The sequence below is a fragment of the Haemaphysalis longicornis genome, unplaced genomic scaffold, assembly GCF_048455015.1.
Source record: "Haemaphysalis longicornis isolate Haplotype H1 unplaced genomic scaffold, Haemaphysalis longicornis Haplotype H1 scaffold_1, whole genome shotgun sequence".
Taxonomy (NCBI): Eukaryota; Metazoa; Arthropoda; class Arachnida; order Ixodida; family Ixodidae; genus Haemaphysalis; species Haemaphysalis longicornis.
Window position 1 is genome coordinate 464,561,329 of NW_027526203.1, and position 25,535 is coordinate 464,586,863.

The following is a 25,535-nucleotide window of genomic DNA, read 5'->3' on the forward strand; positions in this document are numbered from 1 at the left end:
TTTTTCTTCAAGACCGGGCACGTGGCGCCAACTGAAAACAGAGTAGTCAGCGTTGCTGAACGAACCTTGCGCTGAACGAACTTTGCGTTTGGCAACGCTGATTACTCTGGTTTCTGTTGGCGCCACGTGCCCGGTCTTTAAAATTTCGAGTATGGCAGGCAGTGTGATAAGCGAATAACAAAAAATGGGGCGGCCGTCTGCTCTTGGAACAGTCTGCTTTTGGAAAAGTAGACGAACCGAAACGCGCTATTCTGTTTCGTCTACTTTCCAACAGGGGCGTGGCCTTTGGGGCCTCTGATGTCTCTGACGTCGAGGCCACACAGCCGTCACATCCGCTGCACGCTGTGCAGTGGCAGTAGTAGCAGCGAAGCTGTCCCAAATACATTTTGAAATTCGCCTGTAGAGCTTCTAAACTGTTCGTCGGGAATATATGTGCTTTTGCGATGATTTTGTTAAGCACCGAAAAATTTTTGAATCCACGCTAGCATCCATTGCGCAATCACGCTATAGCCGATTCAAAATGCTGTGTGCCAGCTGGTGACAGCTGCCATGGTGTGTGCCAGCTGTGCAACAAATCCTCCCGGTTCTGTGCGTGCAACCCCAGAACCGCCCGCTGGGTTGGGTGGGTGGTGGTGACTTCAAAAAATTGCGCATTGTGCTTCAGAATACTTACCATTGTCCGATGCTGAAGGATGGTGTGAGATCCCCAGCCAAACTTTTTGAAGCCTGCGATTGCCCGTATCACTGCCAGGGAATTTTCTACGTGACGTGATGTGTCTTTTTTTTATTATTATTATTATTATTTACGCATTAAGATGAGTGAACATGTTTCGCATGTCCAAACGCATTGCCGTTTATCTTGGGTTTTGTAGTGATCAAGGCGGAGGGGAACTACATGTTCTTGTATGCGCGCTGAAAGAATGAAACCAGGATTTTCATCTCGGGCTAAGCAAGCGTACTAGATTTACACTGGTTGAACAACTCATGTCAAGATTAACAAACAGTCTGCAGTTTCGCCGTTATGTTAGTGTGAATTTGTTTATGCCTGCTGTACTCACTCAGCTTGCGCAATGCCAGCGATTATGGCGAGACAATTGCACGGGCTCGACGGGTTGAATGGGTAACCGAAGTTCGTTAGCGTGAGTAATAAAAAAAAATGCATTCAAGTGCTGCCCTCTGAAATCTTTCAAGTAGTAATAGAAAGGCGAGTACACCTTTGGACAAATTGGTACTGTTGCTTAGTTTCTAGCAAAAGTTTCTCTGTTCAGAAGAGAAGTTCTGTCATTGTTTTTTATGTTGCATGTAAAATTTTTAAACTCCACTGGTTTTACTAACCAGCACTGTTACATTGTTCTGTTTATATCCAAAGAATGTGCTTGAATACAAGCAATTTTTTGCGCATAATTCCCTTCATTTCTTTTCAATTTCGTAGCCATTAGAGCGTGGACAAGAGTGACTAGTAAACAATAATTGTGTGGCACTGCATTTCAGGCAGCAATACAATACTCCAGCTGTAGAGCTCTCCACAAAATTCATGGCTGCACTGGCTCCTGCTAGCACAAAAACTTGTGTCCTCCAAACCTCCTCTCTGATGGGTTCCATACAGTTCTTTCTCGTAGCTTGTAGTTGTGCAACGCTTAGTGATCACGGAGCTGGTGCAGTGAGGTTATTTGGATGACCAAACATTTTTTTAGTGCATCTGTATATTTATGCAGTGAAAGTGCAGTGCTTTTCTTTTTTGATGCTCGGTGAAATGTAATGCCAATGGAGTTTGCAAACGTAAATGCATTTACAAACATAAATGCTGTGAACATCCTTCTCTCTGCAAATACAATTAAGGTGCTTTGAAGTACACAGTTTACAAGAATTTTTTAATGTACCATAAATATGAAGCAGCGATATTCGAAACCGGTTGCAACAAAGTGTAACTTATTGCTCTCAATTTCATGTCCCATTTTCTGCTAAATGATGACAATCACCAGAGCCATTGTGTACAGCATTTCTTACCTGCTGGATACAGATGGTTTGCCTTTGCTCTATTTTCTCTGTTGAAGAACTTGCAGGGTGTGAAATGCTTGCTGTATATTCCGTGCCAAATATTACCACAATAAAAGACTAGTAATGCTTATAGCCATGCATCGGTGGAATAACTGATTGGAACGTACCATTTTTGTGGAAGTGAAAGCCGACACATGCACTCACAATGGCTGTGTACAAGTGCCTTGACTTTATGGGTGCCCTAAATCATAACGACCAAGTATAGTACATGAAACATCTTTCGCTCAACTGTAGTGTACTACAACCAGCAAATAGGCAACTAAGTTAGGCATCAGCTTTGCATTTAACTGTGATCGTTCACACAGTTTCTGTAAAAGGGGCCAAACCTGCTTAAGTTTTACCAAGAACTACATGGCAGTTCATACACATTCTGCTGCATCATGCAAGATGGGAGGGAAATGAAGCAAGTGCTGCACGATTTTTTTAATTCCCTGCAAACAAAGCGTCATCAGTCGCAAAGCAGAATTAAAACTTCAGTTCCAACAGTTCAAGTAAAATATTTAGCTTTTAATGTCCCTCTAAAGAAAGTTGACAGGCAAAATTCAGCCTTGTGGTAAATTTTTTATCGGTGACGTTGCTTTGTTTAAAAAAATGAAAATGAAAAGCTCTAAGCAAGATCAAACATTTGACACTTGCCAAGCAAACTTTTCAGAACTAAAATGAAAATTTAGGTGCAACAATAGGCACTAAAAACTGAAAGCCAGCCTTTAATAGGCACAACCAAGCCAATTTTACATGTAGTCTGTCGTGTCAAATTGAGCATCTGTCTAAAAGTAATGCCATTGAAAGAGTGCAGTGTAGGTTCATTTTCACTGTTCAAATGCATTGGTTGCAATTTTTTGCAGCATCAAATCTACCTTTTGCTTTGCGACGGGAAGGTTGCACATGACTCGATATTTTTACGTCATGTTTGGCTCTGAATTTGAGACTGTCGCCAGTTCTTGACTCTGCTTTTCTAGTACATCCCATCTGGAAAAACACGCAAGTGCACATATACTCAACATCAATCACCAATAGCCTATTTAGGTCCACTGCAGGGGGAAGGCCTCTCCCATTAACCTCCAACAGCTCCTGTCCTGAGCCACCCCAGTCCGTTCTTTGCACCCAGATTTTTTTACTTCGCCTCTCCATCGAGTTACCTTGGTAATACTGGTTGTCATTTCATCTTATTACACGGCCAGCCCAAGTCGACTTTTTCTTAGGTAACTTTAACTATACATACTATCCTACATGCGAATTTGTTTCCCCATCCAAAGCCGCTCTTTTCCTGACCCTAAGCATTACTCCCAACGTTCTTCATTTCATGGCATATTGAGGCAACATTAGTTTTCTTTCTGGTTCTTAAAGCAAGCCGCCGTTTCTGCCCCATATCTTGTCACCGGCAGGACGCATTAGTGGTACTATGCACACTGCTTATGTAAATATTCTTCCACATGGCCCACCGACACAAGTGAGCGCACACATTTTGATGTTCCTGCATGACATCTTTCAGTTTTTGTACATTGTTCCCATTATGCATTGAAGCGTGATAGCATGTCTTTGGAAGTGAGAGTCCTTTTCTTTTTTGTTATCTCCTTGACTTCCTTTCTTTATTAAAAAAAATTGGATAAACCACTTCTTTCAAATTCTTTAAGCCAAACTCATGTACAAGAAGTGGTGCTGTCCTGCAGGCCTTGAGGATGTTGACAGACACTGAAATTAACTATTAAACCATAGAAAAGTAGAAGTAAAAAAAAGCTGTCTTCAGCCTAGCTAAGAACTGAGTGTCACACAATTAGAATGCTAGCCTTGGTTTTTGATCATCGGCAATGCATCCTGTCAAGGCAAACCAGAATATTGCTGAATGACAGCTATATATTTTCCATGTATTTACCAACTCGATTAAATATGTAGACCCATGCCATATTGAGAAACAGTGTGTTATGGCTAAAGTTACTTATAAATATACATGCGCTTTAGTTTGTCGGGCTTTTTTGTATGGCTTGTTTGTTTCAGAAGAAGCTGACTTTAAAACACATGTCATGCAAAAAATTTAGCCGGATGTATTTGATGTAACCCAATATGAAAAGTTAAAATTATGTCCGATGTAACCTTATTCATATGCTTCAAGTTACGTCTGATGTAACCTGACATTTACAGTAAAGAATTACTCCCATCTGACAGAACCAGAAATTGAATCCATTCGTTCAGTCGTATGCACCACAAATTGATAAAAATTTTGTTTCTTGTACAATGGTGCATTGAAATTCTTTCTCCCAAAATGTTCACAAGATGCAAATCCTCTGAAAACTTTGAAGGACAGCTAGATTTGTTTTTTATGAGGACGTACGTGTATTGTTCACCTTTTACCCCTGCTGGAACCTGCAAGGGCCAGCAGTGTTGTAAACAAATGTATAAATAAGTAAATGTAAATGGAAGTTACGTTCAATTAAAGGTCAAGCAAGAAAATTTACGTCTGACGGAACCAAACTACAGTGACGCTTTATGTAATCTATGCAACTTTATTCGAAAACAACACTGTTGCCGCATACGACAAACCCACGCGACCTGATTATGGGGTTTAACGAGCCAACGCTACACAGGCGATGAGGCACACCGCAGTGGAAGGCTCTGGATTAATTTTGACCACCTGGGGATCTTTAACGCACACTAAAATCTCGAACACAGGCATTTTTGCATTTTGCCTCCATTAGAAAAGCGGCTGCCGCGGCCAGGAATCAAACCCACGTCCTTGGGCTCAGCTGCACAACGCCTTAGCCACCCACTGCGATGTAGTGTTTGCTTAAAATGTCAGAAGCACGCTTGTCATCATCGTAAAGTACGTGTGAAGAAACCTTCAGGGCTGCCAGACCACGCACGTGACACTGCACGTGGTCCAGCATTCGCTGGAGCCCGCCAACATTATTCGATGACACCACTGAAGGGAGCGATCGAAGCTGTACCAGATGTTCCTGTACAATCCGGCGTGTCACCAAAGTGTCGCAATAGAATTTCCACGGCGTCTGGGTAACATTGGTTGCAGTCTGGCAATGGATGCAGCAGCGACCAAAGGTAATGAAACTTCTGTCTACTGTTCAGGCTGGGATTTTTGTGGATGGCTGCCTTAAAGGAGCCATGAAGAGAAAACACAAGTTTGGTTCATTCAAACGATTGCCTCGTTAGAATCATACTGACACCACTTTACATAAACTTCGCTCAAAAAGCTATGTAATTAGGAAAAAAGAGAATGGCCATGCGCCTCACTAGCTCATTTTCCACAACAGAACCTATGATGTCATACCAGCCAGCTCTGGGATTGGTGGAGGCCGGCAAAAGCAAACGCAAATTAGGCAGAGCTTATAAGCTTGGTGAACGAGCTACTTGCGCTTAATTTTAGTGCACATTCTTTTTAAAGTAGTAATAATGGGCGGACAAACAGTGGAAGTTATGAAAGCACACAGAAGTACCGATGCGTACTGCTGTTGGTACTGTGCGCACTATGCTTGGTGTAGCTGCACAGGACTGCGAGGCTTGACGACACTGGCCGATTGACGCAAGCAACGGTGTCTTATGCGACCATATCTGTCAAGCGAGCACTATGTTTCACGAAACGATTCTTTTCTCCCTGAACAAAAACAAGCCCGGTTTAAATGCGGTCAAAAACAAACCAAAGGCAGAAAATGGCTTGCAACTGTATGATGGTGCCATCTAGGTTCAATAACCGGTAAACAAGGCTTTCCAATCGGCTGCAGAGAGGTCGGCTCCTGTGATGTCATTGCAGACCACGAAAACGCACAATTTAGCGGGAAAATCAAAATTTTAACTTGATTTCTCAGTGAATAAAGCATCGTTCACATCCGGACAAGAGCTGGGGCACGATAAAACACGAAATCTTTCGAATAAAATAAACTTGTATTTGTCTTCATCACCAGCCTGTCTACGCCCACTGCAGGGCAAAGGCCTCTCTCATTATTCTCCAGTTCCCCTGGTACTGTGCCAACTGTGACCAATTTATCTCTGCAAACTTCTTGATCTCATCTGCCCATTTGTCTTCATGGCTCCTTTAAACTGCGTCCAAAAGCTGAGCCACTGGCACAACTCCCCACTGAATGTTTGGAGCTGCAGCATTGGGAGCTTCATGGAGCTTCCATGGAGATGACACTCGTCACTCTGAGAATACACTACAGAAGGTGCTGGGGCTGTCGATCCCGGAAGCCGTTGACCATTCCATAGCGATCTCTTGTTGTTGTAATATGTATTTATTAATCATTAATCCTAATTACACTCCGTTCTCTTCTTAGCCTTTAGCTAGCCCAGCATGCCTTCGGGGGCGTCATCGTACCTCATAATTACAGCAGACTCTCGATAGACGGAACCGAAAAAAATTAGTTCCGTTTAACGGGAGTTCCGTTTACTGAGATAGATGTGTAAAAGTGCACATTTGTGTGCGTACGCACTCTTCATACCATTTCATGGAACTCTAAGCACTAGGAGGTGAATGTAGCTGATAGTTTTTTAGAAAGCGAGAAAACTAAAAAAAGGTTTAGGCACAGTATTTACAAAGTTGATTTGGCAACAATTAGTCGCTGTGCACTACAAAATGCATCAATTATCTTTGTATGAGTCCTTGAAACTGCGTCTTCACGGAGGTTAGAGGCCTCAACTTCGCGAGTATTACGAGCCACCGAATGTAGAATACGGCAACGCGGTAATGAAGCGCGAATAGCACCACGATGGCACAAACAAGGCAGAAGGAGCTAAGCTCTGTAACCTGACCGCCTTGAATCGAGACCAAACGACTGGAACAAGAACTGCGATGTTGCATTCATTGCGCTAATACGCCTGACCACTAATGAGACGAGGCTTACGAGACCAATGAGGTCAAAAAAACATGGAAGAAAAACAAACAAAAACAAAACAGCCGGAAGCGTAAAAAGCTGATTCTCATCCCGATGGGTTTCAAAAGTTCCATTTCTAGTTCCGTTTACACGGTGGTGCGGAAATTTTAGTTCTGATTACCGAGAGTTTTTTTGCGTTATCTGAATACAAAATCAACCAACTTACAGGCGACTGTTCCGTTTAAGCGGCAATTCCGTTTAAGCGATTTCCGTTTATCGAGATTCTACTGTATGTCGAACTCGTCGTCAGGTAAACATTTTTTACCTCGGCATTCAGCTTGCTCAACTCATTGTTGTTGGACTGCAGCCACTCTATGAGTGAGCCTGAACTTTCCACATCAGGAGTATCCAACACTGTCTTTGCTTCATTTAAAAGCCTTGTGTTTTGTTGCTGACGAGCTGTTCTTTACTTTCAGCTAAAGCATTCTTCTTTCCGGATTATAACAATGCCTTCTCCACATTGTGGTCACCAACGTTGGTCTTACCGACTGGACACGATAGGCCGGTCCAGTATCCCCCGACTTCTTCCTTCTCGGCTTTCCAGGCACCATCCTCGACTTCCTTGTTCAGACTAAGGCTGCCCCCTTGGTCCGTCCTTCTCTTCATCTGGGTTATCTCTGTGTATCCGACAACTTAAAATGCAACAAGCGGCATGCCTGAAAGAATCCTCAGGACCACATAGATTCATAACTTGGTCTGAGCTGACACCCCGGTATAACTAACGTTTTTGCGGTAGGTTTGAAGGCAATAGCTTGGAATCATAGGTTCATAAGCTAAGAACAAGCTATGTGCAATATGGTGAGAATAATGTGCCCAGGATATTGTGTTTAATAGCCACATTTGCCGCCTTACACATCACAGGCAGTGCAAACAAACATTAAAAATGGAAACTGAACGTCCTAAAATATTAGAAATAATTGGTGACAGGACAAGTCCAGCTAAACAAAATCAATAAGTGACACAAAACAAACAGGTGCCTAAGATGTACCATCGGAGAGTAACACAAGACAAACAGCTGCCAACAATGTACACCCGTCCAATTTTTTACCAATATCACCGGAGCATCGACCGTTCGGTCGATCAGCGCCTCGTGATGGAGTGATACGGCAAACTCGGCGAAAGTGGCTGCATGCGCACTAAGCAAAGGCCGCTGCTGCCGTCATTTTTGCTAGGCTGTTCGAAGAGCAGACAGCTGCCCCATTTTTTTGTTATTCGCTTATCACACTGCCTGCCATACTCGAAATTTTTCTTCAAGACCGGGCACGTGGCGCCAACAGAAACCAGAGTAATCAGCGATGCCAAACACAAAGTTCGTTCAGCGCAAGGTTCGTTCAGCAACGTTGATTACTCTGTTTTCAGTTGGCGCCACGTGCCCGGTGTTGAAGAAAAATTTCGAGTATGGCAGGCAGTGTGATGAGCGAATAACAAAAATCGGGGGCGGCCGTCTCCTCTCGGAACAGCCTAGCAGACAACGGCAGCAGCGGCCTTTGCTTAGTGCGCATGCGGCTAGCCTCGCCGAATTTGCCGTATCACTCCATCACGAGGCGCTGATCGACCGAACGGTCGACGCTCCGGTGCTATTGGTAAAAAATTGGGTGGGTGTACAATTGGATAGATTTTAAGTATTCAGAGAACTGCAGTCCAAGGGCTATCAGGCACAAAGCTAATCACTTTCAGCTAACATAAAATAAAATTGTTTTTGCAAAACTGGTTGCTTCACAAAATTCACACCCTTATGCACCAAACCAGTACTTTGAAATAGAGAGCTCCAGTCTAGGCATGCTCAGAGAACATGTAACTATGCAGTGGTACCCAATTATTTGATATGCATCAAAATTTTTCGTGCATGCCTCAACAAGACTTTGGCTGTCTGCTAGGGGCACATGGTGGACACTGTAAGAACTGATGTGAAAATTGTGAAAACGGTATCGGATGAGCAGCATTTAAGGGGTCATTTCAGCAGTTCTTTTCACTAAAAAATTCAATGACGAGAAGTGTAACAGTGTTAATGTGTCAGCATTCTTTGGCAAGTCGGCCCTTAATGAAAAAAAAGGGCAGTACGTAATACATGCTATGTAAACACATAATCAGACAAATTAACATGCGTAATTATGATAGACTCGTACCTTCAGACCCGATAGGAATAAAAAGCGTGACGTAATGCACTAATTGGGTATTTAAAAAAGGCTTTGGAACCCCACATTTTGTTGTCACACTGCTTATATTTCCCCTTATTAGATGTCTTTCTAGCAATGCGTTTGTGCTTAGTGAAGCCGGTTTTACAGGGCTGGATTTAAATAGCTCAATTGGTATTTGTTTGCTAACGCATGAGACAAATACAGAGAAACTTAGTGGGTTGGCCTACATACAGGAAGCGCCGATTAATATTAGACAATACAGGTCCACTGTTGACATGTCGACCTTTTGGGTACAGCTTGAAGCACATCGGCAATGAAAGCAATACAGCTGTTCGTCATCTAGAACAGTCAACGTCACGCACGGCACCTGCCCACTGAATGCCTCTATCCCACAAAAAAAAGAAGCGTTCACAAAAGATAACAATGCTGCGCACCACTTTTTCAGGAGTTACGAAGCACAGCACGATATTTGGCTTTCCACAACTGCCGGTAAGAGGCTCACCTACCAACAGTTGCTTGACAGAGCTGGCACACTACATTCCAATTCCCGGACAGAAAGCAGGCAGCTTACCAGCAGTCAAATTACATGCCTGAAGCACCAGAAACTGGAACGACACAGCGGTTCCCACCGAAGGCATGCCACCGCAGCCAAAAGAAATATAGCAGGTCGTGGCCGAAAGCCTCGTAGCACGCATCTTAACGCAAGCCGCAGTTTCGCAAAAAGCTACTAATACATTGTTATTAGAAACTTCACGCAATTTAAAAAGGAAACAAAAGCATATTCAAAACTGGACAATGGTGCAATATATTTGAATTAAACAAGTGTGCTTGCTACAATACGAAAAAGAGCGGCGCCGGCATTATCTTTTATTTTCGAAGTACTACACGCTATTTTTCGTCTTAAAGGCATTGTTAAAGGCATTATTCCACGTATTCAACTAGTGGGAACCTTGTACGCTTGATTAGCCTGAGATGATAAGCTTTGTTTGATGCCTGGAGAGAGGATACACGAACACAGTGCCAATTCCGCCTTGGTCGGTAAGAAAACCATAAGGTAAGCGGCGATGCGTTTGGTTGGTTGGTTGGTTGGTTGGAACCAGAAATCAGTGGCGCGTACCCACTCTGGGGGATTGGCCAAGTCAGATTGGGGAAACTGGTCAAGAATTCAAACTAAGGGTAAAATAGAGCTGTGGAGTGTGAGGGAAGTGATGTTGGCAATTTTGAGGGAAAAAACAAAACAAAAACTATAACATACTGAAGTAAAAACAGATACTACACGTACCAGAGAAAGAAAGTACGAAGTGTCTTAACAGGGTAGGCGACCGGATTGTGAAATGAAAGCGTGAAGGGCGCGACAAACATCCCCGTGGCAGAAACCTAAACCCGATGCCCCAAATGACAGTAAATTCGATACAGACAAGGAAAGACCCAGGCGCCGGAGGGGAACCTCCAGGAATCGATTTCGGATAGAGGAGAACCGCCGGCAAGACAGCAGGAAATGTTCGATTGTCTCCTCCTCTTGACAAAACTCGCATTGGGGCGAAGGCGCTATGCGTGCACGGTGAATGTAGAAATTCAAATTGGGCACTCGGCAGCGAAAGCTGGTCAATGTGACCTCGCACAATCGCGACTGCACAACATCACTCTTCCACGCATACCGGAGGTGCTCAATTTCTGGGCATCCAGAGATACTGTCTGGGTGCAGGCTGTCCAACGAGCTATACCTGCGAAACCGGGATGCAACAACTTGGGCTATGGGGGGCACAGCATCAACCAGCGGTCCATTCAATGCCACACCCGCCAGATAATCAGCGGTTTCATTAAGGTGGATACCCCTGTGTCCTGGAACCCAGACCAGGCGGATTTCTTGTACATAGGGTGGTAGGAGCATCGAGAGCGTTCGGCTTAGAGGGGTAAATCTTGGATTAGATAGGGTGGAGCAGACTGAAAGCGAGTCCGTCACAATAATTACTTTCGAATTGTCTTCATTGAGTTTTCTAATAGCAAGGGCAATCGCCAAAAATTCTGCCAAGAATATTGTTGTGAAATTGGGTAACCGCAAAGAAAATGCCCAGTCAAGTGCAGGTGAAAAGATACCAATACCAGCCTTTCTTTCCTGAACAGACGCATCTGTGGCTACAACCACATGGGTTGGAAACTTCTCTAAATGAGTGATTAGAAGACCAGCTATAGTCTTCTCCGGCAGATATTTGGAATTGGAGGGGAAAATATTATCAAAATCAATTTCCACCATCGCATTTCTAGGTTCAAAGGAAGGAATCGAGAGAATGTTGACGTTTAATGGGGCTAATAGAGTCTGTACAAACACCACCTGCGGGCGTTTGTACCTGGGCCATGGCTGAGCGAAAAAAGGCGTTGGGGAGTGAACGAAGACCATTTGCGACCTTGAAATAGGCAATTCCATTACGCGAAGGTATGCCTCTACTGTCAACACTTTGAATCGGGGAATCAGGGGAAGGATGCGAGCCTCCCAGTACAATACCCGAATAGGGACGTACTTCGGTAAACCCAAACACAAGCGCAAAGCTTGTCGTTCTAGTGTAATCAATGGACGTAGCTTATAAAACGGATAACTTGAAAAAAGGATGGATCCGAATTCTAGAATAGGTCGAACGTATAGGCGGTAGAGCATGAGGAGAATGTCTCTACGCATACCGGACTTCTTGTTGCAAAATCTTTTTAACAGTGAAACCGCCCTCCCCGCTTTGGCTGCAGTATAATCAATATGAGGACGCCAGTTTAGGTTGCTCTCATATATCACACCTAGATATTTCAGGGAAGTAACTTGTGGAATTATTTTCTGTCGGTATGTCAGACAAATGGAAACAGGGTCTTGAACCGGGAATGACAGGAGGGCACACTTTCCAACGTTTAAGGATAGGCAGAGCCCGTCTAGCCACGATCCTAAGATCGAGAGGTACAGCTGCAGGGACTGGTGCAAAGAATGTATATTCCTTGCCGATGCGAAAAAGGCTAAATCATCAGCATACAAATATGATTGAATTCCCGCAATAACGGGAACCTCGCTCAGCAACACATTAAATAACACCGGAGACAGGACGGATCCTTGTGGTAGACCTCTCGATTGACTGTAACTCGAGGAGGTGACTCCGTTCTGGGCAATAAAGAATTTGCGGCCTGTTAAAAACAACCTGACCCAGGAAATAATATATTGCGGGAAAGATAAGCGCACCATCTTTTCTAAAAGTATGCAATGTTCAACGCAATCGTACGCTTTGGCCACATCCAATGTCACCAGTGCTGCGACCTCTTTAGAACGTCGAGCCAGATGAAGGCGGCTCTCTAGGTCTATGTGCGCCGACCATATCGAACAGCCTGGCCTAAATCCCACCTGCCGAGGGCTCAATATGTTAGCACTGGTTAAAAACTTCTCAATTCTGGACAATAAAATTCTTTCAATAATTTTGACAAGGTTAGACGTTAAGCTTATCGGTCTTATGTTATCCAGTGCATATCCTAATCCGGGTTTCTTAGGCAAGGGGATAATTTTAGACAGCCGCCAATCCAAAGGGATCCAGGAGGCACACAAAGGCATGCGAAACATGCTCGCTCAGGCGTCGAGCACACCGCGATGCGTAAATAAAAAGCAAAAAAGAAGCGAACACATCAAGTCACGCAGTAAATCCTTTGACGATGAAATGGACGATCGCAGGTTCGGAAAGTTGGGCTGGGAATCTCGCACGGTTGCTCAGCACCTCACATTACAACGGCTTATGAAGCACACGGCGCACTTTCATCATAGTCACCACCACCCACCCAACCCAGCGAGGGGTTATGTAGTAGCACAGCTCAGCGAAACTTTACGGCGCAGCAGCTACAGCGTAGCACAGCTTGGTAATCGCACACAGTGCGCGACATTTTTCTTCGCTCAGCGGATCGGCTAGACTAGAGCGTGACTTCGCAATGGATGCGGGCGTGGATTCGAAAATTTTTCGGCGCCTAACGTAATCATCTCAAAAGCGCATATGTTCTCGTTTACAGTTTAGGAGTTCTACAGGTAAATCGTCAAATTTATTTGGGGCAGATGCTGCCACTGCAAAGCGTGCAGCGGATGTGACGGCGCCGCGCCGTCGACGTCAGAGATGTCAGCGGCCCCGAAGGCCACGCCCCCGTTGGAAAGTAGACGAAACGTAATAGCGCGCCCGGGGCATGCATGCAACGCGACAATATTTACTCGGTGACAAGATGAGAACGGCAACAGCCATGCAACTGCACATTTGCTTGCATCCGTCCAGCAACCAATCGCTGAAGGTCGGGCGTGTCGAAACCAACACACAAAAAAGAACTGCAGAAACTTCCAAATGCGTATTGTCGCTATACACCGAACCCTAGTAAACCCGGCTTCACTACTACGCAAAGATACATTGCGGGGAAAACATTTTTCGTGAGTCATGTAAACAGTCAGAGACCAAACCCTTAAATATATGTATTTCTCTCCATGTATGCCTACGAAGCGCTATATAACGAGCTTCTTCAAAAGCAGGCTTCAGTGTTAAACACAAATTTTTTGCTCGATAGACATTTTTAGGGGCAATATAAGACGTCTCACACTTGAATACGAAGGTCCCAGGGTCCTTTATTAGATATCCCCATAAATCCCCGTGTATCTCTATGGGGGGCTGCGCACTAAGCCCCGTTAGAATCGGTATCGCTACTATACACAAATGCAGGCTGAAAACATTTTATCAGGCGTTATATACACAGTCTGATTCCAAATTATAAACGGCCTGGAGCCTTTTATTAGATACTTCTATGACACCGCACGTATCCCTACGTACAGAGCCAATTTAAGGTCGGCTTCACTACTATATACAAGTGCTTTGCTGGGAACAAGCTTTCTCAGGAGAGTTATAGGAGGCCTTACAATAAAATATGAAGGGACTAAGGCTTCATGTTCGATACCTTCACAAAACGCCCGGTATCCCTATGAAGTGTAAAACACTGAGTCCCTTCAGGCTCGGCTTTACCGTTAACACAAATGCATTGCTCGGAAGACATTTATAGGGAGAATATAAGGAATGTAATATCAAAATATAAACGCCGTGATAAGTGGCGAAGCTGTGACCCATCAAGCGCTACAAACAGGCAGACGGGTTTCTTCCTTGAGTCCACACTGAAATGCCACTTAAAGCGTCATTACGTGCGGCGTTTGAAATCTGCCAGAACTTGACAACGGTATATCGTCTGCTTTTTCACAGTCTGGCTTTCGTCGTTTCGCTCGTTTATAAACGCCGTAGGCCGTATAAAAGGAAATATTTTACTCAGTAGTAGCCTAGTAGTGATGTAACCGTGTTTGATGAGCGGGTTGGTATTGGAGCAACAAGTGGGGCTGTTCTCGAGCCGTAAAGACGTTTGTATGACAGCAATGATCACATGTGGGTGGAAGCCGAAAGGGACTCGCTCACTGGCAGCAAGAAACCGTTTATCAACTCGTTCACAGCTTCATCGCAACCGTCTAAACGCACCACCCCCGTTCAGGCAGTCTGTGTTCACCAAAGGCGCCCGCCCCTCCTCCGACGACGACCGAATGACGCTCTTCTATCGGCTGCCTTCGCGCAACGTTCCAAACCGCACGGCCCGCCGGCGGGTAACGGCAGCCCGGGTGAGAGATAAATTGAATCTTGCATCTTAAGTTTTTCTACCTACAACTCACTGGGCTCAAAAACTGACACGTCTAATGATGACACCTCTAGTATTTTCAGTTACTCAACTAATTACAACACAAGACACCGACATACACTATCAGTAACACCGCTTAATCCACATAACCATTTCGAGTACTCCTGTTTTTCAACAACCATTGTCGACTACCCGCATCGGTGGCTAAGGCGTTGTGCTGCTGAGCCCGAGGACGCGGGTTCGATCCCGGCCGCGGTGGCTGCTTTTCTGGTGGAGGCAAAAAGCGAAAACGCGCGTGCGTCGAGATTTCGGAGCCCGTTAAAGATCCCCAAGTTGTCGGAAATAACCCGGAGCCCTCGACTACGGCGCGCCTCATAGACCAGCTGTAGCTTCGGCATGTACAAACCACACAATCAATCATTAAATCAATCGAAGCATTGTCGACTGGAACAAGTACCTCTCCAAAAAGGTGGCAATCAGAGTTCACTGTCGGCTCTTGAGTCTCACCTGCACACATGGTGCATCCTTCTCATTTGTATGTGTGTGGTCGCCTGCTAAGGTTTCCTCAAAAATTTCTTTCCCACCCTGCTACGGTCTTGCACTAAAATCACAGTATTAGTAAATAAATAACGTACATTGCAACCCCAATGGTTGCTTTAACACTCCTGTTTGGACTATCTCGGTGTTCCCACTAGCACCCGGCAAACTCGCAGTAAACTTGCTCTCCAACTGTTTGAAAAAACTAACTTTGGATTGGCTCCACCTCTCTCCCGTTGCAGACTCGCATCTATTTTCTGTCTTTGACACCCTTGTAGTCGTGCAGCGCAGATCCACAAGATTGCGCTAAGCTGAGGCTCTTTTCATCAAATACTCGATGTTGTTGTTTGTTGACCAATTTTGTATCCGTGTGTTCAGCACAGCATTCGTTGTGGCGAATAGGCTATAGCGACAACCAAGATCATTTCGATGAGTTGAAAGTTTGATGAGTATATATTCGCACTTCGAACATTTTAAAAGCAAATATATGCAAACTAAAACAGTGTATTTGCTGGTAGTTTCTGTGCACGCAAGAGTGTTCACTGCTGCTCACTAATAAAGCACCCAACGTGTACACCTCTACATCTGGTCACCTCTCATACCTAAAAAAATGTTGCAGGCGATCCCTAGGCATATTAAGAGGAATAATGTTTAACTATATATTTAATAATTAAGCACATTAAGCAAAAATATGAGCGTATGCAGAGGAAGGATGGGAGGATGAAAAAAGAACGATTGGACAGACACAGTCCTGTCATTCTTTTTTCATCTCTCTGACCCCTGTGCAACACCAGCTAGCCCAACAACATGCTGTACTGATCACTCAGCATGTTCTTACGAGGTGAGAAGGCGAAAGGGTTTCTTTGGGTTAGGCTCATTGACAAGTGCTCCGCCGATTCCCATTATAGGCTACAACCTCGACATTAGACTTATTGCATCTGCTTGTTGCAGGGTCACTATCCTTGCTGCAGCGGCACTGCCTCCGCCGAAGCTGGGGGCGAACTGAGGTTGGGGGTGATAACACGCTCCCTTTAGATTTTCTTTGCTAGGAGAGACCACACGCATTCCGGAGACAGCTTTTGTGCACATCTTTGCGTATGCCAGCTGGGTACGCACTTTCCCTAACCTAGCCAACTAATGATTTCCAATTAAGAAAAATTGTCTGCATGGCCAAAGTAAGCTTACCTTATCAGGCAGGCAGCACGGTCATTATGCACTTGCTATTTGCATGCATGGGTGCTGACAGTAGTGGTGTATCACATGCACTTACATCTTTAGTTCAATTTATCACTTAAATTTATCATTTCACGCCTTCATCAGTTTGGGTGTGTCATAATAATTTTTGAGCTGATTTGCGATCCGAGCCAAATATTAATGAAACACTTGCCAGTGTTTTTATGCTGTAAAACTCGTCGATGGGCATCTCCTCTAGACACTAGCGGCGGATTTTGCTGCAGTACAGTTTAACCCGGTTATTATGAACAGGTTAATGTATTGAAAGCAGTTTGATGCAGCCACTAGTTCGGTACACGTAAACCCACATATACCAAACTTAATTAGCTTTACTAATTCATTCATTTTATAATGACTTGCTATCCACAGGAAAAGAAGGAGGGATGTAAGGACCTTCATGCAGACAAAGGTATACGCATAGTAAGCTGTAATTTTGGCCGGCGACTGCTCCTGAGCGCCACTGAGAATAGCTACATTGATACACAACGTACTTCAGTCCATTTTTTCTCAATGTTAGCGCGGCACCAACGAAAACAGCCAAATTAAATAGATCCCCAATAACGAATTTCTCCGCTTTAGATGAGCCATTCACGTTGAACGTGCCCGTCCTGTTGGTATGTCGTCTACGGAAATAATTTAGGACAAAAATCCCGCAACACACGCGAAGTAGGGAAAGTAACGACTTAAGTTAATGTAGCAAAAGGAGCATCAGTATAAACAGCGAGTGACCCATGTGAACATGTGGCAAATCATTGTTATCAAAAGGTTATGAGATTGCTTACATTGTGGAGGAAATGTAGAAATGACGTTAATGAATGTGTTTCCGTCGCTAGAGATCATTGTATAAGCCTTCCATATTTACTACGCAATTACATCCACTCATTAAAAAATAATAAATCGTTCTGCAGGTGAATGTTGTACACCAAATTAAAGTTGTGCACAACAGTAACTTAACTCTTGCCGGAACATCGTTGAGTTTATATCTAGCAAGTAAACAGTTCGTGAAGGGCAGATGATGAAGCATTACTTCATGTGAATTAATTTAATACCCAGATACCTAATTCATGACCTTTGAATAATGAATTCTCTGAAAAAGAGTACAGAAATGAAATGGATTATGTTTGTTGGTTTCAGCACTATGGCAAATCCATGACTCCAGGAGGGTATATTGGTGATTGCAGAGCTAAGGTCATCTTGGATATTATTAAATACTACGCCAATGACAGCGAATAGCCAAATCTGAACTAGCTTTTTTACCACCGAAACGGTATCAATGCAGCAAATTGTAAAAAGTAAGGTGCCACGATCGCTACCCTGGGGTTCATAAAGGTAAAGGGAAGAGTGTAGGCTGTTGTTCCATTAATTTATATTGGCTTCCACATGACAAATCAGCAGAAACCATGACTTACAAGGAAGGAGGGGAGACGGTGAATGCAGTTTGTGAAATATTTTTTTTTTATAAATAAATTTGCCGGATGGCAGGTTAGCCCCGCAAGTTCGAGTAGTACGTCTGACCTGCATGCATGAGGGATTAAAAAAAAATCCCCATGCAAATGGCACGAATCTCTAATGTCTGCGAGTGCGGGTAACATGCAGTCATCGTGTATACATGCACCTGTTAACCCAATCCCTGAACCATCTTCGAAGCTTGTGCTTTCATTATTTGCGAATAAAATTTGGTAGTGCTGCAATCAGCCTAATTCCTTGCGAATAACTGTACTGGAAATGTGCGCCAAAGGACAGCGTAAAATAGTGCCTTTTAGGGTTCTGTAAAGTAAAGTATTAAAGTCTTTCGCGGCGGGCATCTCTGCGTGCTGATGTAGCAGCTGAATTGTGGTGCGCCGCGGTAGAACTGTTATCGCCCGAAGGAATTGTCTGAGGAGTGTTTCGTACACGGCTAGTAGAATACTCACAAGCAAGCCAAGCGACCTCATACCACCCACGCGTGTTGTATGGACACCGAGACACAGTGGTTTAGGCGAAATCGCACACGCACATGCTGTTGCTTGAGCGTATACCCACCGAGCGCCGCAACAATCAGACCAAGAAGTACCAAGAAGACCACAGTAGTGCGAAATCCTACAGCACCACCATTTCTCACGCCAGAAGACCCCACCGCAACACGAAAAACTCCGTGTAGATCTGGCGACGACTACAGACTAACACTTCCACACACAAAGCCTATTACACTCCATTTACCCGAACCAGTTCCCCTCAAACAAATGCCCTCACTGCCCCTGTGAATACGGATCTACCTGCCACATCATATGGACCGGCAAAAACACCCAGTACGTACCTCCAATTCGCAATCGCTCCCGTGAGCAATGCACGTCGCGCTGACCAGCTCGCACCTGAACGACCAGCTTATATGCTCATCACGCAGGACTCGAGCCAAGGCGCAAAGCTCTGGTGCCATGGACTAAGGTGCCACCGCCTCAGGAAACAAAATTTTGCTTTATTGCAATTTTTCTTCCCCCTCCTCCAATTTACGTTCGTATTTCTTAAGAAATACGCGTGCCATTCGAGACGTCAGTACCACGCGGCCGAGTAGTTTTATCACCTTGGCGCTTGCACCAATGAAAACCAGATGGAAGATTCGATCACGTTTGTAATTTCAACGGGGGCCAGTATTTCCTAACTATAGCCTTTTGAACCAGTATTGGTGGATCCATTTATCCTACGGCCATTATCTGGGCGCCATGTCGACGGCTGCCGCAGGCCCGCAGCTCGTTTTCGGCGGCGAGCGCACCGGCATTGGCCTCGGCGGGAACAGCCGACCGCGCCACTCGTCGAGAGGCCATCTCCTTAGTAGCCCTCAGAGCAGACGGGTTCAGCAAACTGGAAAGTGTCCAAAACTTTGGCCTGTGTTCTTTTAAGTGGCGCGGAAAGGCACGCGATTATTCGAAGCGTGCTATTTGGGACAGCGTCCTCGACGCATCCTAGCGCGCTAGACCACCGCCTCAGCGCGCCACGAACGCGGACGGCAGCAGGAATCCAGAGGGCGCGAGGATGCGAAAATTGTCTCCCGCGCGCGAGGCCTACGACGACGACGTAGGCCTCGGCCGTCGAACGCAACCATTTCCCGCGTCAACAAACGCTCCACTCTTCCGGTTGCCGTTCTTTTTTATTATTATTCCAGGCGCCCTGTCCGCTCCTCAATATATATATTTTCGTTGTTGTTCCGGCCGCTTTGCCCCTTCTCATCCAACCGACGCCACCACCACCACCAATGCGCGGCGCAACAGGGATCACGAGGAAAAACAACAACACAGCAAGGAAATTGTAATAAGGTGAGCTTGCCGGGAGTAACCACGAGCATCGGCGCGCAAGCGCTTGTAGGCGAAAAGCATTGAGAGCTGGAAAAAAATAATAAAGCAAGAAGAGAGAAAGGGAAGAAAGAGCCCACGTAGACCGACGCACGCAAAGGACTGCGCACCAAAGGCGGCGCCGCTGTTTTTTCTTTTTTCATTCTCTCTCTCTCTCTCTCTCGCTCTTCCTTTCTCTCTTTGTGGCGGCTGAAAGAAGAGTGAAAGTTCGCCGAAGGGGAGGTCACATCCGTGCCGGTCGGTACCAGGCTAGCGCGGCCCCCGGAGCGGCATGGTTTGCCCCCTCGCCTGCTGCTCCTCGAGCCGGCTTGCCTACCTGGCTTTCCTGGCGACGGCGCCGACCGTAGGCCTCGGAGGGAGGCCGCGTTCCACGTACGAGTTCTTCCGTGGAAATGTCTAGCAAACATTTTAGTGAACCATCATTGCTGGAAGTGATCAAAACGACGTCACAGGCGGAGGGAAGCACCCCGCTGAATTGGCGATGTCTTTTGTCTTTCTCTCGCATTATAAAACCGCGCAACACAAATATATTGTCCGGGTGTTGACTTCGCGATTCGTGAGGTGCGTGGAAGGCAACTTTCGAGCATGCATCAGCGTGCATCGCAACATAGCTGGAGCTGACCATTTTCGCTTCTTTGGATGTGCGAGTAAAACTGGACGTCTTTAAAAATCCCAAAAATGAACTTATGTCTCATTTATTTATTTATTTATTTATTTATTTATTTATTTATTTATTTATTTATTTATTGGGAGAACCGTGCTGACGGTAGCTGGCATTAAACTCAAGTGTTCTTCCGGCTGATTATGGTACACCCTTTAGAAACATAGCAGAACCATTTCAAAAACGTGCTCGCCTACAGCCAGGTTTCGCCTTGAAGGCAGGTACTGCGCGAGCACTTCGAAGACGGCTCCAAAACCTCTGCCCGATCCCTCGTAAAATGTTACTGCCCATAGAGTTAAACGTTTCCAGCTATCTGGAACCTGGAAAGAGCGTTTGTACATATATCCCCACAAAGCAAGCGCTCACCTCTCACCCTTCAACTGGGCGCAAATTTTTATGCATAGCCCAAAAGAACTCCTGAGTGGTTATTACTGAATATTTGTGACGCCCCGAAAAGCTGCCCTTGTGTGGTGGCGCTGTTCGGAATCTCGAATTTCGACTTTCTTTCCAGCCGCGTTTGAATGAGAGGTTCGAATAAGATAAATTATTAGTCCGACATTGCGCTACTACACGGGACAGAAGCTGCTGACGGAATCGATGGATGTTTCATTTTACCATCAACAAGCGCTAAAAAAAAAAAAAAAATTCATGGGCATCCTTTCGCACCACCGTTCGCACCACGGCTTTGGTTCAACACCCTCCACACCTAACCAGTAAATGTTGTTGTTGTTGTTGTGGTTGTTTTTTGGTGACTGCATGCCAACAGCTGCTGTATGCGATTCTTCGTTTCGCTATCACAATCCTGGTTTTGAAAAAAAAAGGTTCTGAATTGAATACTCAGAGGGCAGAGAGAAAAAGCTACGCAGAAAAGAAATTTATTGCGCAGAAAATGAAAGCACAGAACAAAATTTTCTTTGTAGACAATTGGCTCGACCTTTTTAATATGTAAATAGATTACAGCCGTCAGGGTTAATTGATCTTTAGAGGGTTAACGGAGCTGAAGACGAAAGGAAACGTTGGCAAAAAGAAGGACAGAGTAAGACGGACTAAGGGCGGGTCACACTTTTGTCTTGGTAAAAACGTGGCGTGCTTTGCAAGGACCACTGAATAGAGAACCCGACAAGGGAGGCGCCAAGGAGATTCGCCAGAGAAATTATTTACTGATGGTATCAGAAATTGAGCCAGAGGGAAGCAGCGAACTGAAAAATGCTTGAAGGAACAAATACCACTTCCCTGCTTTAGTATGAAGCACTAATTTCAATTATCACCAATGCAGGTTGTGTCTGCTGAACACACATATACTGCTCGGCCGGCAGCATTTTTAAGGGAGCCATGAAGACAGAATACAAGTTTGTTTTACTCGAAAGATTTCGCGTTTTATAGCGCCCCCAGCGCTTTTCCGGCAGCAAATGATGCCGTATTCACTGAGAAATTGATCAATTTAGGTTAAAATTTTGATTCTCCCGCCGAATCGTAGGTTTTCGTAGTCACAAATGACGTCAGAAGCGCGTGTATTCAAGCGCATAGAGTTTCTTATTTGTATGAAACTCTATGTTCAAGCGAACTTCCACTGCGTCATTCGGGTTTGCGGCCTTGCTGTCCGTCAGCCCTCCCAGATGGCGCTGCTATAGTCATCCACGAACCGTTGTCCGCCGTTGCTTTGTTTTTGAGCGCATTTGCACCTGGCTTGTTTTTGTTACTGTAAAAATGGATAGTCTCATGAAACCTGGGGTATCCTCGACAAACAGGGTCACGTAAGATAACGCCGCTTACGCCAATAGGCCAGTGTCCTGTAAAACAACTTCAAAGCGGCGGAGTGCTGTGCAGCTAAAACAAGATAGTGCGCCCAGTACCAACAGCAGTGCGCATCGGTACTTCTATGCTTACGTGCGTTTTTGTAACTTTCATTGTTTACCGCACCATTCTTACTGCTGTAAAATGAATATGCATTACACTTAAGCGCAAATAGTTCGTTCGGAAAGCCTATAAGCCGTGCCTAATTTGCGTTTACTTTTCCCGTCCTCAGCCAATCGCACAGCTGAGCTAATATGACATCATAGGTTCTGTTGCGGGAACTGAGCTAGTGGGTCGCATGGCCATTCCGTTTTTTTCTAGTTATGTAGCTTATTTGAGAGAAGTGTGCCTTAACGGTGGTGTCAGTGTGATTCTATCGAGGCAATCTTTCGAATGAACCGAACTTGTGTTTTGTCCTCATGGCTCCTTTAAATAACCACGCGAGCAAAGAGATGTGCCACAGAATGCAGGACGGAATCTTAAATATCGTCATCATCACTGTCCCTGTGGTCGTCGTATTCGTAGGCTGCCAGAGACTTCCAACGCTGCCATCTTATACTGGGTGTTACGACGATAATTGGAACACTTTATAAAAATTTTTCCTGAGCGAACCAGTGCTCGGTTCCTGCTCAAACCTCACACAAAGGTCGCATTTTGTGGTCTATTTTGCTTGACATCGGGAACAACGAGGGTACTTACCTGTTTATCCTGAAAATAAATAAAAACGATTTTCACCTATGGGAAAATGGCGGCCGATCTGGACGTGCGAGTCAGTGCAAGCTGATCTTGGAACAACGGCGCCACCTGGGGTATGCAGAGCGAAACGGACGATGGGGATTCACGGCAGAAAGGAGCCAAATGAAGTCGCAGATGATAAGAAAGAAAAGAGTGACGTATGAAATTGAATTGTTCGCATTTTTGAGTAAAGAACGATTTTGTTGCTAGTATTGTTACTGTGCACGGATATGGCAAAATTTTGTACGATGGACTGGCTTCTTCAGAAAGATAGGTTGCATTTCCTGGGTCTACCATAATTTTAAAGCCCGGGTTCGTTTTATTTTCAGAGAGAGAGAAATTTTTATCGGGAAGAGGCCGATGTTATCGTCCTTCTGTTCTATGAAGAAAGATGACCAGCGAAGCTGTGTTGCCGAGCCTCAACGGGAGCGACAAAAATATACTTTTACCGGGGCGTTGTCCAAGGAGTGCACAAAACAAACCACCCTCATTTCTAATTAGCGACTGAGCATGCTTTCTAGCCAATTAACTGAATGAAACTTTGGAGGACTATAGTTTTATTCCAGCGGACAAAGCCTCTTTTCCCTCCCGTAGAAGCCCACATGTATTGACAGCAGACGTCAATTCCCCAATATTTACTACTTCACTGTGAACGGTGTAATTTTGAAACGTAAATTACACTCGGCGGAATGTTAGAATTTTATTAGCGGCTAATTGTGATACATTGGTTTCGGGATTGTTTCAATACAACAAGAGTACAGCATTAGCCTCGTTTTCCGGAGGTACCAGGTTCGAATCTACGTACCGCCTGGCAACCATCGGTTTCTATAATGGGTACACGCGTCCCTGGTCGAGTGCGGACCCTTCAAAGGGGAATCCACGCATGGAAAGCCGCCTTTACCCTCGAGACGGGCCCTGCATGACCCTTTACGAACAGGCGGGGCCCCCGGCCTTCTGCAACAACGCGATGCTGGGGGTGGAAGAGCCTAGCGGCATGTACTGTCACAGGCGGTTACCGAGTTTAGTGCGCGCCGTGGCTTTGGAAGGCACCATGTGCAACCATGTAGCTTGGTGGCGCCGGGCACCTACCAGTAAAATAGGTACAAGCGAATCACCGGAGAGGCGCTCGACCCTTGTGTGGGGACTGCAACGCTTGGGAAGTTTGCACGGCTTGTACGGGAAATCGCTTCTATTTAATGGGGTGGCTGGAAAATGCAACTTTTTTTCTGTAGTGATAACCCCTCCGTAGATGGGCATGCTTCACTGCTCAGCAGTTAACGCGGGAAAGCCATCTTACAACAACCAAGCTTACACTTATTTTTTTTAAAGTCGGCTTCACCTCTACACTTCAATGCATTACTGGGAAGACATTTCTTCATGGGAAATATACGCCGTCATATTAAAATATGAAGACCAAAGGACGTAGTTATTATTTATTTTGAGTTTTTTTTTTTTTTCTATACGCTGAAGGTGTGGCGCAGTTTTACGATCCCTGGAATTTGAGCGGGCGCCGCAAGGTGGCGCTACGCTAGAGTGCGATTCTTGTCTACATCGCTCTATAGTCGGACACGACCTGCTGCATCCTATCCGTAGACAACTTCGCTGTAAAAATGATTGTTTGACGGCCGGGGAGAGGGGGGGGGAGGGGGGGGCGCCTTCCCGGCAGTTCGCTCAGAGCTCCCAATTTGTTAAGGCCAGCCCTGTGTACCACAACTACCGCCTAACCTGGCACTCCTAAAAATAAGAAATGCCACAAAAAAAAAAAAATACGCCCATGCACTGCGTACACGTGGTATAACTAGCGAAGCTGTAACGTGCGGCCGGTGTTTACCCCTTCTCCCCTGCCCCTCGGGTGCGCCGTGTTGGTAGATGCGAGTGTAGCTACGTCCTTTATGAACCCAGCCACTTAACTCAACTTAACCAACCGTTAAGACGTGGGGCCGCACTTACGAATGTAACTCCTACTGCGGCGCACGTCTCGAGCTGCGGTTACATGGCAGCGACAGAGGCGCACCGCAGAGTTAGAGCTGCGACAACTGGTACTGCGACCAAACTTGCTGCTGCAGTAGCTGCAGTAGCTGCGGCGCCTTCCGAGCGAATACTCCTGCCGTTGAAATGACGTCGACACGGCAGAAACTGGACGCGCTGCACTTCCGTCGTGACTATGTAACCGAGGTTTTAGGCGGTAGTTCTCCGGCGTCTCTCTTTGCTGGTCATTGTTTCAGGTCACAATCGCTCGAGTATCTGCACAAAATTTCGTCAAAACAGCTGTGGGTGTTTCTGGAATGTTCCCGAAGCGACAAGTCCCGCGCCCAGCATCAAAGTGGCTAGTTCACAATGAAAGGCGCGCGGACCACGTAGTGGCAGTGACGTCACGCACGCGCTTCGCCCTTGGCCCCGTCAAAGGCGAACGGGCTCGCTGGGCAAGTCTGCGTGACACTGTTGACCCGAGCAGGAAGCCAATCGATTACCTGACGTCCGTCCGCCAAGGCATCGCACTGCGGGCCCATTAATT